Raw genomic sequence first — 19,328 nt, 5'->3', positions numbered from 1 at the left:
TCTCATATAACCAGCTACAACATATTCTTAGCGATTTAGGCATTTCATCAAACACTAGGTAAGTGACAAACTTTCAAGAACTATAAGAGTCGCATTCTCTATACCCAGCCTTCCGTTTACTTACCCAATACAATACCATTGACCTCTTATTTGGTCAAAACAATTGCCAACACAGCCTTCTACAAACTCCCTCTTCACCAAAACATCAACTACAATGGGTAAAACATCGACTCGCGGCTTCCTATCACAGTCCCGTGAGTCCTAACCGCAAATTATACTTAAAGCATCCTTGTAATACTATTTATGAAGATAGAAGAGGAGTCATACCTATATATCCAATAAAAGCATCCCATGTCCTTTTCTATTCTCCCAGAACAATACTTTTTCCTTCAAGAAAACATTTAGCTAAGTATATCTATAGGTCTCTGGAGAGGAAGACACTTCGATTATTGAAGAAACCAACTTACCTTAAGCTTTGGAGGATTGAAGATGAGAAAAACTTGAAGAAATAACTTGGAACCAGTCCTTACACATTCTTGAGTATATGAGTAAGTATATCCCAAACTTCTAATATAAAAACAACAAGTTTGACCGACTTTCTCTAAACTGCCACATGTCCCGCAGTGATTGGGTAGTGCGCACGTCTGTTGTAGAATGAACATAACTTTTTACTCCGTTATAGTTTTAATGAGAGGTTTGTTTTGCTGGAAACTAGACTCAAATACCTTTAATTGGATAGGTTGTAGGACCACTAAATCGTTATATCTTAGGAGATATGCTCGTTTAAAGTCAGTTGAGAAATGAGATCATTTGTAGTATTCCTCCACAATGAACCTTAAAACTTGAATCTTTTCTTTAATGATCTCTTTGGCCTAAAACTTTTGTTTAACCCTTCAAATGACTAAATATAAGGGTTAAAGGGTACTCTTAACCATTTTCAATGATATACTTCCCCCGATATCACATCTATGCATTGGTGTTTACGAGTCACAAATGTATTTTAAGTTACGGGGTATTACACATACATTCATTAAAACGAAGTAATTACTAACATACATCACACCAATATGAAATCACAACCATCACCTACCTTGAACAAAGCTTGAATCCCCTAAGAAAATTGATTCTTCCCTTTCCAGATTCTTTCCGCTTGTTGTTGGTCTACAAACAATCAATATAACGTTAGGATCAATAAACAATACCTAATTACCCGGATCATAATCAATAATATCAACCCTAGGTCAAACCCTTGATCCCCATACCCAGATTAGGGCCTTTTTCCACCATAATTCTGAGTCAAACACTCCCTATCGATAATTACCGAAGAAACTAGGTTCTATGGATCGAAACATGGATTTAGGGAGTAAAAATCTTACCTTTAGTGCTAGAAGAGGTGGAAAACCTTCAAGAAATATCCCTGGGTCATTCCTTATCTCTCAAGATTGAATGTTGTAGAATAATAACGTTTTGGGGTTTATTTTTGACTTAATTTGGGACTGGCCCGCTATGGCGGCCCTATTCCGCCACAGCGGCCCCGCCCTGGTGGGAATAATCCCGTCACATCGGCTTGCACGGAACTAGTGAGTCGGATTAAGAGTTCTGAACCCCCATTTCACAACACACCTTCATCCCATGACACTCAGAAAGTACCCGTTCACGTTGAGATCGGTTTCGGGAGTTCTACTCGCTCGAATACAATTCCGTAAATTCGTACGGGTTCCTTAATGTCTTAGCTATCTACTCATGTAATCATATTCCATATTAAACCTCTTGTTTGTTACAATATTTCCCTACACCTCACTGACTCCGATTTCATCTAAATCTGGACTAGGCTAGGAAGTTTCAAGTTACTACTATAAAGTTTTCTGTCCCAAAAATTTTCCCCGCCGGCTTTTCTATAACGATGGGAATAAGTCCTTACACTTAAAATTTTGCTTATCCTCAAGTAAAACATAAGATCAATCAGTTCAAGACGGATGTTTACAAATAGTGCTTCTTGAGACTCAACATGAATGCACATGAGGTTTAATCTACCCAAGCAATGTTCAATTGTGCACTACAAGATTCAAACTATGACTAGTCATCATCAAACAAAAGTCAAGCTTACAATGCTTACTTCAAATGTAAATTCAAGCTCAATAAAATTATTCGAATGCCCTCACACCAAGAATGATTCCATGCCCGCACAAGGCTCATCAAAATTTGAGAATTAAGGAATCAAAATCAACTCTTACACTCTCAAAGATAAACACATGCATGATTCTGCCCATAGGCTTGCCCATATTTTCCAATCAATATGACATTCAACTCAATCAAGATCACTAAGGTCTTTCAAGGCTTGTAACGGGGCTGAGGGTAAATTTATGACCATTTTGGCTTAGTGACTTCTACCTTTATGTAGCATGGCTTGCATTTCACTTCTTCTCCTTTTCTTCCACTTTTTTGATTTTCACAATCCACCCTAAGTACTTTCAAGAACAAACATTCTTGATAACACTCATTAGATGCCCCTTTTCTTTTATTCATGCACGAATTGCATTGCAACATTCTTTTTCAATCCTTTTCTTCTTTTGCTTTTCTCTTCTCTTTTTTTTATATGGTAGGGTTCCATCTTATTCAATACAATCCTTCAAGGGTGAATTTTCACAAAGTTATTTCTCCTTTTCTCTCTTCAATTTACACCACACCCCTAACTTAGGCTTTTGGCCTAAGTTGACTATTCAAACAAACCAATGCTTCATGAAGGTCTTAGGTGGGAATGAAATAGGCCAAGTTTGTTCATGTTTCATCCAAAGAAAAGGTTAAAATCAAATGGTGTAAAGCTAGGTTCACACTCTCACAGGTGGTCACAAAGAGGTATAATAACAATTTGGTTCACTCTTCCAAAATTGGTGCCTAAGATAATTTTATTTCATTCGCCTATATTAGTCAATTGGACCAATGGGGCAAATTCTAGTTATCACCAAGCACATATTTCAATGAAATCTCACCACACAAGACATTCAACACAATCATCGCTCAAGACTATATAAGTTGAGCTCGTGTGCAACGATCATCACAAGACTCAATTCAACAATTGGCTAGTTACAATGAGATGCTANAAGATAATTTTATTTCATTCGCCTATATTAGTCAATTGGACCAATGGGGCAAATTCTAGTTATCACCAAGCACATATTTCAATGAAATCTCACCACACAAGGCATTCAACACAATCATCGATCAAGACTCTATAAGTTGAGCTCGTGTGCAACGATCATCACAAGACTCAATTCAATAATTGGCTAGTTACATTGAGATGCTAAAAGTTCAGACATGACTTATGAACTTAAATTTGCCTCATTGGAATTGCACAAACATATCATTCAATTAAGAGCACTATTCAAGTCATCGATATTGATCGCAACCGATACTCAAATATGCGAGAGAACAACCACACATTCACAAATACCAAAATCAGGAGGTGAATTGATTAAGATCAAAACCAACAATCACATTAAAGACCAATAGTCACAATAATAAACATCCAAAACATGAGAGATACAAAACGAGATAAATACAGCCTAAGGGGATAGGTATGAAGATACCTCAACCCGCCAAACAAAACCAAACATTGTCCTCAATGCAAAATAAAGTAACTATCTAAAAAGTAAAATAATGAAAGAGTCAAGATCCCCATGTCAGGCTAAACCTGAGGTGAACTCTGCACATCTGGGGCTCTCTCAGTCTGGGCTTCAGTGCCCAACTCATCTCCACCAACAACCTCTGCTTCACTGGACCTAATCATCAAGGTGTCCTGAAGAGACACCTTCATAGCCGTCGGCACCATTGCAACCTCCAGATCCTTAAGATCATCATAAATAGTTGCATCACGGGTCCCAGACTCTTCCTTATCAGTTTTAGGAGCGCCCGACTCAGCACCATCATCAGCTACAGCATCATCTTCGGTCAAAGTGGTAAGAGAGATATCAGAAATAACTGGTATCTTAGAAAGGTCCATAGTGCCTAACAACATAGAGAAATCATTGGATTTAAGCTCATCCATGTCACGCCTCTATCCAACAACATCAACTTTTAAGGCTGTAGCCTCATTGGACTGGTGAGCCCCCTACTCACATACCTCCACCCGCACAGTGAGGGCATCCAAGGCCAGACCATGTGCGATAATCAACTCCTGGTTCTCTCACAACTCGGCTCGAATAGGGGTAAGGGCAACAAATATATCATGCGCAATCTGTTTTGGGACAGATGCCTCAACTCGGGAAGCATGTAGATCAATAGATTATGCTAGATGACCCATCTTATAGAGCATTGCCTGTGTTAACATGGGTCGGGAGGCAGCAGCAACAATAATAGTAGTAGTAGTAGCAGAAGAAGAAGGAGTAGTAGTAGTAGTAGTACTAGGAGTACCTGAAGGCTCACCGACTTGAGTGGGATGAGCTGTATCTACCTTTAGCATATCTACATCGACAACCGGGGATGTGTCCACCGGTGCTGCTCTCCTCTGCTCAGCCTCGTCCCTGGTGTACTCTGCCTCAATCCTCCAGAAGTCAGTAGAGAAATTAGGAGTAACTTCCACATCCGTGTTTCCACAAAGGGCACTCGAGCACGCTGTCACAACTCTATAATCAGCATCGGGAAATGAAGCAATGTCTAGCTCTTCTTGATCCTCATAGCCATCTCCTACTCAATAATCAACCCGAGATTTAGTCTATCCCGGTCAATTATGGAACCCAGCAAAGCTACCTTCGGATGTCGGAGTATGGACTCATTCATGGAAAGCATTAGTGTGTTGCTGATGAATCCAAACCAGTACCGCGCAGCTACATTCAAGTACTTCTTCTCAATCTGGACCCCTGGATCGATCCACGATGGTGCATTATCAAAAATCAAAGGAGCCAACCACCCCTTGAGGTGGTCTAGGGTCTTCTTTTAGATCTTGTCTACGAAGAGGTGTATCACATTGACCGTGCACCCCAATGCCTCATTGATATCCGAACTGCTGCACTTAACCTTTTTACCTTTCACCACCACATGATCAACTGGTGCAAATGAACTGGCCTTCTTTTTCTCCTTCGGGACCAGCTTCCCGTACTCTGTGTAGAACTCTCGGACCTAAGAAGGTATGTATGAGCCTCAGGGTTGTGTGAATTGTTCGAATTTGTGAAATCAAATAATTTTCCACATATCTAGATATCTGTCCACTACCCCATCAGTGGACAACGTATTCTCTTCCAAATTGTACGCAACCCGACAACCTTCAATGTATTCATCGACCGAGGTGGAGGTGTCTCTACCGGGGGCACTGGTGGTGCCTGCTCAGCAGTCTGTGCTGGAGGTGGAGGAGTGATCGAAAGTCTTGCCGAATCTTGTAGCGCTTTAGAGCATAACTTAGCTCATCTCCGCTGTAGAGTTTGGTCATCTTCCGACTCTGACTCATATGTCGGTGATCTAGACCCCGAATTATTTCACGATCAAAATTTGAAGTGGTGAGATGGGTGAAGTCTATGACTATGCTGTCGGAGCTGGAACTACTTGAGCTCGGCTTTGTAGATCTCTTTCTTTTAGTTGTGTCCTTCCCCCTGTTGGAGAAAGTCTAGGCCTCGTCAATCTTTGAGGGGCAATTTTCTCAGAAATAACCACTCCCCTTACTCTCTTTCTAGGTGGTTGGTTCTTTTCGGGTACTTTAGTTCTGGCCATATCTACGAGACACCACATATCGAACAAATGTATCAGAAACAGGTCAGTGAAATATCAACTTTTTTAAAAAAAAAATTGCAGAAAAACTCGCCGACTAGCAAGTCACCGAACTCAGTCGGCAAGCCTTGAAGGGGTCGTAGAAAGTTACAGTACTAAAATGAACTGAATTTCAGCACAAGTCAGCAAGGTCCAGGTTCAATCGGCGAGTTGCCGAACTTGATCGGCGAGCCAAGGGTAGCTCGCCAAATCTAACAGAATGAATTTCATAAAATTGGGCTGACAAAGGGCGATTAAAAGGCTATTCGGTGAGTCACCGAGTAAACTCGACGAGGGTAAGCATATCACCGAATGTTACAAAAGCTAACATCTAACTTTAAGGGTAAAAAAGGCGATCACAAAGATATTCGGCGAACCGCTAAGTCAGTCGGCGAGCTCGACTAAGCTTGCCGAACTGCCTCTCGTGCCAAATTTCTAACCCCACTTCAAATATTCAACGCACTGCCTATGAGAACAAATTTAAAGCCCTATTAGATGCAATTAACAACTAGCCCATATCACTACCAACCCTCAGGTACTCAGACTTCCCCCCATTTTTATCTAAAATCAACCAATCAACGTCTTTTGCCCTTAAGAATGATGTCACTCGCTCTATCATTAGGCAAATTTAGTTGATTGATATAATTCGGGTTACTTAAACTTCACCCACATCAGATCCAACATACTACAACCACACACATGTAATTTCAAGCAATCTAAACGCATAATTCAAATATGAAAGGCTAAACAAGAAATTTAACACGATAAACAATAGCCCACAATTCAAAATTAACCAATTTCACAAGTTCATCCAATATATTTAGCAATTATACGAGCATGCATACGAAATGGCTAAAAATGAAATCAAGTTTGGAACACCAACCTCAACATCAAACAAACACAAAAATCAAATGAGCAAATATGAAAGCAAACGCAAATTCCCACCAATGAATGACACCCACGAGAAAATATCAAGCAAAATATGATCTAAATTGGAAGTGTAAATGTGCAAGAGTTGAAAAATGCATAATAAAAGAGAGTTTTGAATTTAAAACGGTTAGCATCCTTTTTTACCCTTCAGTTCGTGCCCAAGTCGGTGGTACCAACTTATGTCACCGACCTATTGGGGATGCGCCGAATGGTAATTTTGCTCGCCGAAGTTACCATAACTCCAACCTTTTGGTTGGTAAAAAAAGTGATCTATATCGGGTACGCTGACCCTCTCGGTGATTCACCAAGTGGTACTTGAGCTCACCCAATTGCCTATTTCTCCCAAATTTCAACTTTTCAACCTGCACATTTAACAACCGTTATTCAAACAACAAAAACTAAACCTAAAACTTGGGTTGCCTCCCAAAAAGTGACTTATTTAACGTCGTTGCACTACGAAGACACACCTTCAAGCTTCATTCTTTGGGTTAACCATGGTATTACTCGGTAAACCTTCTTTTGGTCTTGGATTCAAATGAGTTGAAATTTGACCCATTTGTCTTTCCAAATGCTTAAAAGATATCGAATGTGAAGAAACTATTTGGTTCAGAGAGGAGATGTCATCTTTCATTTCCTTTAGCACCTTGTCCGATCCTTCAACTTTGTCGAGAATGTGAGCAAGCATATCTTCGGTGCATAAATTTTTAGGATTTACCCTTGGCTATTTTGTCTTTTGACGCTTATTGAGAGGTACATATCTTTCTTTGTCACCATCCCGCTCTCTCAATTCATACCACGGTCACGCCATTTTCTATCTCGGTCTTTCCAACAGTCATCGCAATCTCTGTTCCAACCTTGATTTCCGCCCGACCTTGGGTAGTTCAGATATGAACCACCTATCTGATTTGCTAAGAAATGTACTTCTTCATTGTACAAGTCCTCAAAGCGTGCTTCATCTGGATTCACTCCACTAACTCCGACTGCATTCACGGCTTTGGAACCACTTCTCATGATATATTTCGTCAATAGGTCCATTTGGGTCATCATCTTGGTCATGTTTTCATCTTGCTCTTGGTTCTTTTTCAATTGTTCCTTTGTCATCCCAAAATTCAATGGAGACACCTGATCTTCTCTAGTGTACCAATCTCGATTTATTTTTGTCATCTCATCAAGAAGGGTAGATTCTATGTCAAATTGTTGTTGCATGATTTCTCCTCAAATGAACTGGTCTGCCACACCCCTGTGGACTGAGTCGAGGCTCCGGTGGAAATATTGTAACAACACATTGTTTGGTAGCCCGTGAGTTGGACTTATTGCTCCCATTTACACGCGCAAGTGTACGTGGTCACGCAAGTAATATAGTAGCTCTTAAAAGNCAATGGAGACACCTGATCTTCTCTAGTGTACCAATCTCGATTTATTTTTGTCATCTCATCAAGAAGGGTAGATTCTATGTCAAATTGTTGTTGCATGATTTCTCCTCAAATGAACTGGTCTGCCACACCCCTGTGGACTGAGTCGAGGCTCCGGTAGAAATATTGTAACAACACATTATTTGGTAGCCTGTGAGTTGGACTTATTGCTCCCATTTACACACGCAAGTGTACGTGGTCGTGCAAGTAATATAGTAGCTCTTAAAAGAACCGGATTATTGAACCCAAAGGACTTGTCAATTAACTATTTACTAAATTATACTAGTCTAATTATTTATTTAAGAGTGCAAAAAGTGTTTGATTTTTATTTATAAAAAAAAGAATTCAGGAATGAAATAATAAATTTACTTACAGTGATTTGGAAAATTCCAAGGTTGCAGTAGGTATAGGGTTTCATGTATAACATCTCATGCATGAATTAACTATGATTATCAAATTACTGATTTACATGGTTGATTTTATGATCATGGTCTCCCAACCTCTAATTGCCTAGTCCAATTAGTTGTCTAACTACATCGTTGAGTGGGAATAGGCAATCCTAATTGGCGAACATTTATATTTCATCCTATTTTATAACCAAGCTAGGTGTTCATCCGAGCGTCACTCTCAAACACAAATCAACTCAATTTAATGGAAGTTCAAGCCTTTTATATTCTTTGGTCTATCTACCATAGCGTCTCCCGAGTTTAAGAATAGACAAGAGATTTATTTCTATGGTGATAAAACATGAAATACTAAAACAAGAATACAAAAGTAATTTAAAGTGATAACCAACATTAATTAAATACAATCGATGTTCAACAATTACCCATAGCCACAGCTCCAGAACAAGAGCCTTTAGCTACTATTGTCTAAGAAAAGAAGAACAAAAAACCCTAAAAAGTATTGAAAATGTTATACTTGATGCCCTATGATTGATTTTTCCCTAATAATTATTTCTTTGGACAATTTATAGAGGTAGAAACCCTAAATAAATAGCTGATTCCAAAACAAATTAGGAAACCAAAACCAATAAGAATTAGTTTTGCACGTGGAACTATGTAACCGCCTTAACTCTGCGCTGTCCACTGCCTTCAAAAATTGCCACGTGGCACACTAACCTTCGCAGATTCGCAATTTGCAAATTGCAATTTGCAGTATTCTGTAATTCATATATTATATATTATTATATTGAATTTAATCTATTAAGTTTTCTGCCTGATTTCCTTCTTCAACTTTTCATCTTTAATTCGTTTTAGCTCCAAATTTCTTCAATTTTACACCAATTTACTCCTACAAATAAAATACACTATTTAGCACAATCCATAAAATTCAGGCTCAAAAAGGACAAATACAAATAATAAATGTGAGGAAAATAATGATTAAAAATATATATTTTTGGCCTCACATCATTGGACATTAGATCAACAACTTTTGGAACCTCAACCATGTCTCGCGAATAGGTTCACCATCCACTCGCTTAAAATTCTAAAAATTATCTCTCAACTTCACCATCTTTGAGGGAGGGAAAACCTTACATAAAATGCATATGTGAGATCCTCCCAAGAAGTAATTGATTCCCTTGGTAAATCAGCCAACCACTTTGTTGCCTCCCCCATTAGAGAAAAGGGAAACAAACAAAGTCAAACCGACTCCTGAGTGATGTTCTTGAAAGAAAATGGCCACACACATCCACAGAGTTTCGTATGTGGTCATGAGGGTCCTTATAAGCAAGACCTCCAAAGAGACCCTTCATTTGCAGCAGCTACAACATATTACTGGTCACATGAAACACCGCATTGCCCACAATCGAAGGCAATCGGATAACACCTGCACTTCCCAACTGATCTTCATTGACATTGTGCAAATTAGCGATGTCATCGTTGTTTCCAAGTTGGCTAGAATTTCTCCCATTAACACTCATCTCTTCACTTGTTTTAGAGCAGCCAACAAAGAACACAAATAAGTTGATTCAACTACAACAAAATCATTTCATGACTAAGCTTCAATAAAAAAAATTCTAAACACCACTCTCCGACAGCGGCTCCATTTTTTATAACACTCAACTACATTTCATACAATTCTAAGTGTAGGCAGTTGCTAACAAGTATAAACCCAACTAAGAGTTGGGGTCAATCCCACAAGTTGTGATACGATAAAGAATTCGATTATGAAGTAGAATGGTGTTCTAATCGTTTGTAGATGTAGACATATTCACAACAATAAAGTAAATGAAAGGGGGTTGACAATTAATGTCAAATGGAGGGATTTGGGTGAACAATTAACAACCACAAATAATCGGGAGTAAACAAGTAGAGAGAGTTTCTTGGGAGTGTGATAAATTGAATGCAAATTTCGCTAAATTGGTGATTATTACATACTAAAAGTCGTTGAACCTCAGTGGGTAGGTTAGGCTTTAGGTGCAATAGTCATTTCTCAATCAACTATCACGAATCAAGCGAGTTCTTTCGAACCTCGACAAACAACACAAATTAGCAGCCCAATACCTTAATCAATCTACTTTTTCAAGCTAGATTTATTTCTCAAGCTAAATCCGCAACAACACAATCACTGCAATCATCAACTAATAGTTTTAACTCTAAGCAATCTTAGAGTATTAGACTAGAATTGTATTTGCAACTACAATTCATCAATTAAAACACAAACTATTAATTGAACACACTTCAAATCAACAATAATATCAGTAAATATTAACACCCATAAGCTAATTGAAACATTCAACTACATAATCACACCCCTAAGAATGGGGGTTTTAGCCAAACATAATAAAGAACAAGAAATTGTTACCGACTATGTTTTCTATCAGATTGGGCAACAATCCACAAGTCTCCGAATGCTCAAATTGAAGCTAAAAATAAAACAAACCTTAAATCTCTACTAAAAAATTATAAGAACAATGCTTAGAATGTTGAAGATTTAAGCCAGAACTGGATAATGTGGGAAATGGACTATTTTTCGGAACTCATTTTTCTTCTTTTGAAAATTGCATTTATACGTTCCCAAAATTTCAGCATCGGAGTCACTCGGCGAAGTAAGTCGGGCTTCGCTGACCTGATTGGCGATGCGCTGAATTCCCCTTTCATTGCCTTCTTGACATAGCCTTGCACCATATCCTTTCTATAACTTTTTGCGAGGTACATTAGCTTCGCCGAGCACTTTCGGTGAATCACCGAAATACTTCTCCTATTGCCAAGTTGGTATTGTCTATGGGTTTGCCTGCTGGAACTTTAGGCAAACTGAAGGTCCACTCGGTGACTCACTGAGTGGCTTTGGCGAGTACCAACCTTGCTTTCCTTTAACTTTTTCAGCTTTATCGCTCCTATTTGCCTTGTAATTTCCTTGCTTTGCTCTTTTGCCTTCATTGCTGCAAATTAACATTTTAACATTAGTTATGAGCATAAAATAAGCATTGAGGACATTAATTCCTTAAATATTAAGCCCTGAATGAGTCGAAATCCCTGACTCATCAGGCATAGTACAAAAAGGAACATCACTAGGCATCTCGGGCACATCTGGAAGGGGAACCTCACCCCCAAAGTGTGGAGATGTCCATTGACTGTATCTGGGCCACCTCCGCCCTCAAAGTAGCAACCTCAGCCCTCAAAGTATCCCTTATGGTGTTTAAAGCACTAGAAATACCCTCTGCTTTCTCTCGAGCCTTAATCCTCATTGTTAGATCGTCCCGCCTCAAAGCGTGGCTCTCTATCATCCCCTCACACTTGACTATCTGCTCAGTCAGAGAATCCAAGGCCTTTCAAATGGCCTGGTCAATGCTTTTAGGCAAGTCCTTCTCAACCAGGGCAGCTCTCATAACTGCTGACCAGGCAAGGCTACCCATTTGACATATTAATACATGGGTCAAATGGAGATGAGAAACACGAAAAAAGGAGGCCTCACTATAGTAGTGGCAACAGGCTATACATGTTCAGGAATAAAAGAGCCAGCAACAGAGAAAAGTGTGGAAATTTCTTCCTACTCCAGAGAAAGAGCGGGTGTGTTGGTCTCAGGTGCCAGAGTAGTAGGGTCCACCATTGGTGTGGAGTCTAGTGGTGGCGGCTTCCTCCGAGCTACATCATCTCACAAACATTCTGCCTCGATCCTTTTGATGTCATTGGATGAGATCGGAGTGAGTCTCATATCTGTTGTAACCCAAAAAAGGGACTCATACCCTCTCATATAATTACGTGATAAAAAATGGAAATGGGAGCGATATATTTTCCTGTTTTGCCCTCATCAACATCTCATCAGCTATATTGTCACCAACATATATGTGCTCTCGATCGATGATGGTGCCTACCAATACCGCCTTGTCATGGTGAAAGAGGGATTCATTCCGGGATAATATATCCAAACCAATATCTAAACAAAACATTCAAATCTTTATTCTCGATCCTGGCACCTTCAGCCATCAAAGAGGGGGAAGAGTCAGAGATCAAGGGTTCTAGACTTTAAGGAATCCAAATCATGGCGCATCTAATTCAGTGTGGTATCAATGGCTTCAGCATCACACTTAACCTTCTTTTCTCTTACTTCCACTTGTTTGAGTGATGTCTAGACTGTACCCTTTTGCTTCTTGGGAAGGGCTTGAGCATAAGTTGTATAAAACTCCCTCACCCAGGAAGGAATGTAAGGATTCCTAGGTTTGGTGAATCCCTCGAACTTGTGGAATTGTATCGTGTACCTGATGGCTGGGTATTTATCCATAACTCCATTTATGGAGAGCAGTCTCTCCTCAAGTATTGTCCATTCACCTGCAACTTTGAGCCTATTTAGGGCTCTTGGAACTTTAATCAACACGACTCTGGAAGCTAGTGCTTGTGTAGATGAATGTTGCACCAACTTAGATAAGATCTTCTTCCTCTTTCTAACTACCCTCAATTTGGGCTATGCCCTTTCTTGGGTTGATGATTGTGGAGGGGTAGTTTGTTGACACCAGGAAGCCTCTGAAGTGTCATTTATGGTTATGCCTCGATGTCTTTTTAGTAGAAGAAGCGGAGGAGAGAGCTCTTTATTCAACTCCGTATCGGAAGAAGCCATATGTTTATCTTTGGTTCTTGCCATTACCTACAAAACACACATTCAAACAATGGATGTGTGAAGCTTAGTTGAATTTGAACAAGAATTGAAACACATTTAAAAAACCCTTCTGAGGCTCGCCTATAGGGAAGACAGTTGCCAAATAGGATTGGCGAACTCCGATAAGCTTGCCAAATTGGACAATGTCAAATTACTCAGGGTTCAGGCATACAGAGCGAAGTCAATGCCAACTAAGTGATTCGCCGAGTTGGTTTTGGCGGGCAAAGACAAGTACGCTAAAAGTGACAGTGCAAAAGGGAAAGTAACATGCATCAAAGGTGATGTCCCCTCCTACTCGGTGATTCGCCAAGTGGGTTCGACAAACTAAGACAAGGCCGCCGAATGGAACAGTACCCAAGGCCATGTGCATGCTAAAGAAGGCGAGCTGGGTCTTACTTGGCAATTCGCCTAACTTCCTTGGTGAACTAAGACAAGCTCAGCGAACAAGAAGTTTCAGCTCAGTGCCAAATTTTCACAGAAAAACCAACATACACAAAAAATACTAGTTTTTCCCCAATATTACAATTTATCTAGATGCTTTTCCACCCATGGGTAATCATATTTCCCCCATTTATCACTAAGCATTGCATTAGTTGACGATTTACCCTTAAGAAAGTAGTCACCCTATCTATCATTAGACAAAATCATGCAATTGGGTCAACACTGAGCTACTCAGACTTCACTCACATCAAATTAGGCACAGAACCAACAAATCAAGCAATTCAATTCAAAAATTTAACTAACACAATCACTATTCATCATTTTTACAGGCATTGAAAATTAAAGTCTCATGGGCACACAGTTCAATTTCAACAATATGATGCTACCCATCGATATCATGTACTTAATCTCAGTTAAAGGGCTTAAGCCCATACACTATATGTCTTCTAAACTCAAAAACAACAACAAAAAGTCAAAACACCAATCTTTAAGCCGAAAATAATCAAGAAACTGAGCATTTTAGGGTTGGGTTGACACGAACTCCAAGCAAATACACTCTTAGAACCTTCAAGATAGTCACACGAGGCTCACAAACACTCAAAATGCACGATGCAAGAGAAAGGAATAAAAATATCTCTCAGATTTCAAAATATTGATTTTTGAATTTGAAAATACACTTGGTTTTTTTATATCAGGCCCGTTCGGCAAACACGACTAACGACGCCGAACATGTTCGGCGAATTGCCAATTTGAGCTTAAGCTCACCAAACATGCCTGAACAAACACCAAACCTGAAAGCTGATTTGATCGGCCAAACGGAGTCCGCTTAATGCAGTTCGATGAATCGCACTTTGGAGTTCTGATCGTGTATCTTGACAGTGCACTTCTCCCTCTTTTCAAGCTCAAAAGGTGGACAATAATTAGTACGCATAATGCCTTCGACGGATCGTTGTTTGGTTCTTGCATCACTTATTCTTCCCTTTTCAATCTTCTAACCTCTTCTCAACCTGTACTCACAATGCACGTTATTTGAAAGCAGTAAAAAAAACAATAAAGACTTGGGTTGCCTCCCAAGAAGTGCCTTATTTAACATTGTGACACAACATATTGCTCAAACTCAACAATCATTTTTGGGGTTCGAGATGGTGTCACTAGGCAAAGTTCCCTTTTGCCTTGGATTTAGATGAATGACAATTTGACACATTTGGGTCTCCAGCTGCTTGATAGAAACTGAGTGTGAAGTTACCGTCTGAGATAACGTGGAGAAGTCATTTTTCAAATCTTTCAACACCTTATCGGACCCTTCAACCTTGTTGTAGATCCTTACAAGCATATCTTCCATCCGACTTCCTTCTAGCCCAACTAGTTCTTTTGGGCGTGGACGATCATCCATGTTGTCATTTTGACCATAGTGACTGTCATTGTCACTCCCATGGTCACTCATTTTGTTAACCTGTAAATCAACAAACAACAACACCAAACAAAAAATCAACTACAAGTAAACCAAATTAAAATCTAATTTCTCGATTAGAATTATCAACCATCATTCCCTGACAGTGGCGCCATTTTTTACAACACTCAAATCACCCTCCAAAACCAATTAAAAGAGTGAGCGATCATCGTCAGTAGAAAATCCACCGAAGAGTCATGATCGAATCCCACAGGGAATGGTATATCATAGAGAATTCCTAATCGAGAAATTTGAACTTTAAACTATCTCATTTGTAATAGTTAGAACAGTTGGGTGGATGATACCACCAACTTAATATAAAGCTTTGGTTATCAATTATCGCAATTAACCTAAAATCAGAATATAATCAATAGTTAACAAGCAATCTAAGGGTGCGGGGATTGGAAATCAATGTCACATATGTGTGATTGTGCTGCTCTATAGTGATGAACATTCATGAATAGGCTAAGTCATCCTCATTGACACTAATCATCTTTCGATCTCAAAGCATCTATGCATAAAATCTTTTTTCGGTCTCATCTACATGTCATTTCTAATGTAAGAATCTAAATAAAGAAGAATTCAAAAAAATATAAGAATTAATTTCTAAGTTATCACTATTAATAACTTATCATTTTTCCTATTTCCTCACCCCCCACCTCCCCACCTCCCCACCTCTCTTTGCCAAAGATCCTATTTATTTTTTATAAATTTCATTATATTTTAATCTATTATTATTATTTAAAAAAATTCTTAATTACTACTCTCCCCATACATTTCTATTATTTATTGTAAAAACTTAAATGTCTCTAAATTTATTATTCCATGTATTCCTATTCTTTGTTGTAAATTTAAAGGCCTAAATGGTTATCACTCCAACATTTCACTTCTCAATAAAGAATGAAAAATTGTATCTATCTATATATAATAAAAATTAGATATTAAAAAGGTAATTTGACACCCCTCTTTGGCCAAAAATTCTATTTATCTTTTGTATCAATTTTTTGTTGTTGTAATTTTCACAATATTTCTATTTAAATTACTATTAAAAAAAGTGTCAATTACTACTTCCTTCATTAATTTCTATTATTTATTGTAGAAAAATAAATATTTCAAACTTACTACTCCACTTATTCCTATTCTTTATTGTAAATTTAAATGCTTAAATACTCATCACTCAATTTTTTCATTTTATTCCAAAAGAATGAAAATTTATTAAAATAGAGTAGTCTAATGAAATATCTTTTAAAATAGCTTAAAAAAATAAAACCATCCCTTTAACTATCTTAATTATGAAATTTCTCTTTTTATCTTAATTTTGAAAAATCTAAAAAATATTTACATTATTAGTCAATTGAAGAATAATACAATTATTCACTAAATAAATTTAAAAATGAGAAGTCGTAACTCTCCAAAAAAAATCCGAATAGACATATATATTTATTACATTTCATGATGAACTCATGATTAGAGTTAGGAATTAAAAAATATTGCACTAGCCAAAAAGGACGATTTCATTTTTACCTTTTCCCTATTTTTTTCATTTATTTTATTAGTTTGTAAGAATAAACAATATTGATTTATGAAATCATTGATATTTGTTTTTAACTTCTTCATATTCATAATTTATTCAGTTTTATATAAAATTGATATTTGAGCTCTCTTGTGTATTTATTGTTTTAATGTAATTTTCTTACAAAATGTTAATTAATTAGTAGATGTATGAAATGAATATAACTTCTACTTCCTTTCTTGAATTTAGAATTACACTTTCTATGTTTTTCATATGAAAGTTTTGTGTGGATATATAAAAAGTTTAGGCTATTAATTTTATTAAATAAACTAATTGATATGCTCATATTTTAAAGTAATAATTGAGAAAAAGTTAAATTACAAGCAAGATAAATTACATGAACTCTATATTTAAATAGTTAAACAAATTTATAAACGTAAAGAGTATTATATAAAAAAGTTAATTGTAAAATAGCATAAATGATTTAAAACATCAAAAAATGAGATAGCAATGTATATAATATTGGCGCAGAAAAATATGTCTTTGTATTGCTTCGAGGCAAAATTATAGTTCTCTTCTCTTTTTTTTCTTGAAACTAATTTGATTTTTTTTTCTTTTTTCTTTTATTGGTATTTTCTGTTATATATATAGAGAGAGTGTTTTTGGTATGGAAATTTCTTAATTTCTTTTATATCAACTTAATAGAGAAAAATATGACCGTGTTAACTAGTTAGTAATAACTAAAAGAATTTATAATTCCATAACTAATAAATTAAAGTGTAATAGTTGAATTTCTTATTAATTCTGCATTTTATTAAATAAATAAATAAGACTCCTAATTAATTTTACTGTTTATTTAGATAGTTAATAAATTTTAATTCAGTGTAGAGGTAAAATGGTAATCTAACGTTGCACTTCAAGCTTCCCGTGTGTTGCATGTTTATTCCATATTATTTAATATAAAATTTATTTTGAAGATGATAATTTTTAAATGATTCACATATTTTCCTATTTGCTATGACTTTTTTTTTTTATATATAAAAAAAGAAGAAGAGAAGAAGAAATAAGAACATTTAAAAATAATGTATTTTAAAGTAGAAAATCTTGTTAATTTGATGATAGTTTTGTGACATATATCATACTTTAGTAGAAATACAAATACCTACCCAAATATGTGTGTATATATATATCTCATAAAAATTAGCAATTAAATAATAAAAATAAAACTTACATACCCTTCAACCTAGCATCATATAAATCATTTGAATTTTCCTTCGACTAAAATACATAAATATTTTTAAAAATATAAGTAAATAAGTAAAACGAAAGGGAAATGTTTATATATGTAACACCCGAAAAACTAGTAAGTTAAACGAGAGCTTTACGTGAGGGTTCTAGAGTTTGACGTGAGGGGTAGAATCATAAAATGACTTCCCGTACTTAGAATGAGGGGTTTAGGGGTTAAACGTCAAGGTACAACTCCCCAAGGACCCACCAAGAGTCCTTGAAGAGGACCCTACAAACCACCCTAAAATAGTCCCTAAAATCTGCCTAGGCAATACCCACGAGGGGACCTACGCCTCGTAGGGGGATCCACGCCTCGTGGGTAGGTCTCGTGGGTCAAGGCCTGCAAAATCTAGCCCCATACCACCATCCACGAATGACCAGTACGAGCTGTGGGTGGACCCACGGTCCGTGGACATGGTCTCGTGGGTAGGGGACAGTGATGGCTTAAGTGTTTAAGTTAAGGGGGTTAGGGGAAGGTTCGAGAATTAATTAGTTAATAAGTAGGGTTGTTTTATTAGTAATTAGACCACTTATATAAATCTAATATACCCCTAAACTAAATCAATTATGTCATTCTTCCAAGACCCCAAAACAAACCCAATTCCCTCTCAAAAATCATTTCTCTAGTAAACTCAAGAAGAAGAAGAGAAGAAATCTAGGTCAAAATCCTCCATTGTTGCAAGCATTATGAAGGATTTATAATCAAGGTATGATAGCTTATTCATCCTTGGATTCTTCCATCCATGGAGCCCCCTAGATTTCCCCCAATTGTGAAGAAAAACCCCTAATTCTGGCTAGGGTTTCTTCTTATATTGTGAGTAGTGTTGAGTATAATTTCAATTGAGTGGATATTACTTGTTTATGATTGATTTAGTATTGAATTATGTTATTATGAAGATATTATATGTTTTCCATGGTTAACCCTTGTCTAATTGATGAAATTGATAATTTGTGGGTTTATGCCATGAAAGGTGAAATTGAAGACTTAGAGATGATCTTCTAAAATTGATGATGTCTATAGTAATTGTTCATGAATGAAAGCTTGTAAACATGAATTGAATTAGATTATAGTGTATATGATGGATCATGACTAGTAAAGCTTGAAGTTGAACCTTTATGATGATTTATGACTAGAATCACTTAATAATGAAGAATGTGATTAGAATGCCTTGAAATCTAGGTATGAATGATGTTGGTAAGAAGTAAAGCTTTGTGAGTAAGGCTTGTAGTCATGAGTGATGATGGTTAGGGATTTGAGAGTAAAGCTAATATGTGGAATTAAGAATGTTTAAATATATAAAGTGATAGAATCATTAGAATCGTGGATTGGTTGTGAAGGACATCCCTCCAAGAGTCATGAATTAAGTAAGAACTTAATAAGCTATCTTGTGGGATGTATGCGTAGCACCGAGTGGATATTGTGATGATATGGAAGATTTTACCTAGTTGAGTCCGACTTCCA

General features: G+C 37.1%; 1 pseudogene; it reads right to left on the bottom strand.

Moving 5' to 3' along the window:
• LOC125858789 (uncharacterized) overlaps positions 1–7,351 on the bottom strand; it is a 30,494-nt pseudogene extending 23,143 nt beyond the window's left edge.
• Positions 7,352–19,328: the final 11,977 nt, after the last annotated feature.

This window comes from Solanum stenotomum, chromosome 3, assembly GCF_019186545.1.
Source record: "Solanum stenotomum isolate F172 chromosome 3, ASM1918654v1, whole genome shotgun sequence".
In the NCBI taxonomy this organism is placed as follows: Eukaryota; Viridiplantae; Streptophyta; class Magnoliopsida; order Solanales; family Solanaceae; genus Solanum; species Solanum stenotomum.
This window is presented reverse-complemented; position numbering and strand designations above follow the sequence as displayed.